This window comes from Antechinus flavipes, chromosome 3 (genome assembly GCF_016432865.1).
Source record: "Antechinus flavipes isolate AdamAnt ecotype Samford, QLD, Australia chromosome 3, AdamAnt_v2, whole genome shotgun sequence".
Taxonomy (NCBI): Eukaryota; Metazoa; Chordata; class Mammalia; order Dasyuromorphia; family Dasyuridae; genus Antechinus; species Antechinus flavipes.
Window position 1 is genome coordinate 28,136,338 of NC_067400.1, and position 1,372 is coordinate 28,137,709.

Consider the following 1,372-nt stretch of genomic DNA (forward strand, 5'->3'; position numbering starts at 1 on the left):
TTTGTAAAAGTCATATTGCCTTATCTGGTTTATGGGAAGGTAGAGAAGATAGCTACAAGGAGTATTTTCACTATTATGATACAAATAAACAAGCTATGTTTGAGAGGGAGAATAGCCAGCCTCAGAGACAGAAGGGCCTGAATTCAAAGCCTTCATTTGATACACACTGGTTATATGGCTGCGCTCCCAGGAACCGGTAACTAGAAATTACAGAACAGTTGGTCACTTGTAATGGTTGAGAGGCTTCCTTTCATGGATATCTTAATGTAAATTATATTACAGATCTGAATGCACACAGCTATATTTTATGTTTTTAAAAATATATTTGAATTAGTTTAATAATTTTAACTTTTTAAAGTCTCCAGAGCATTTCTGCAATGAGTGTTTTGAAGGGGTGTCTTGCTAGATTATAGAGGAATTCCTTGAGATAGAGTAGATTTTATCGTGGCTTAATTTTCTCATTTCCTTACTTTTTGCAGATATATCTCTATATGAAAATTTTCGCAGTGCAATAAAATAGTAGGCCTCTGGAAAAAAGATAAAATAAGATGGTGATGTTCCAGCTAAAACTGCTGCAAGTTGAGTGTCTGCTTATCCAAAGACACCTTTCTCAGCACAGGGGTGGGAGGGACCCACTCATTCCTGTGGTCTAGCTTCCCACAGCAGCTGAGCCTACTGCCTCCTCTTGAAACAAAATGAAGCACTTTTGAGATGCTGGGATCTCCTGTCTTCTCAACAATGAAAGCAGAACTGCCCTTGTGACAGATGGAACATGGCGCGTCACGAGTGATGTGGAGACAGAATGCTCTGACCTTCAACTCTCCCCCGGGAGATGTTTGCATTCATTGGAGGTCCTGGGTCAAGCTCCAGGAATACAGAAAGGCAGATACGATCCCTACCCTCAGGGATTGTGTGATCTAATCTAAGGGGGAAGACAGTCACTCTGAAACAAGTACAGGGGCCAGGAAAGATCTGGGCCAAATGTTGGGAAAGCATGAGAACTGCCCACCTGGTTCCGGGTTTGAGTGGCCAGGAGGTAGCTCTGGATGGAGTGATGGAAGAGCCAAGGCTCTGGACCAGAGGGAACAGGTCAGCAGCGGTCCAGTTTGGCTGAAACCTGTGAGGGGGACAAGTTGAAGGAAAGACTGGACATGCAGACTCAATCCACACTTGAGAGCGACTCAAGTTCATGAAGCACTTGTAATCAACCCAAGATCCCATTTTAAATATTAAAAATTGCAGTCATCCTTTAATCTGGTAATGGGCACCATGTCCTAAAATGATCAAGAACTTGACCAGTGTTTATGTTACCATGTAGGTCGGAGAACAGTATTTAATGCTATTCAACCAAATGTCCAGTGCATATTGGAAG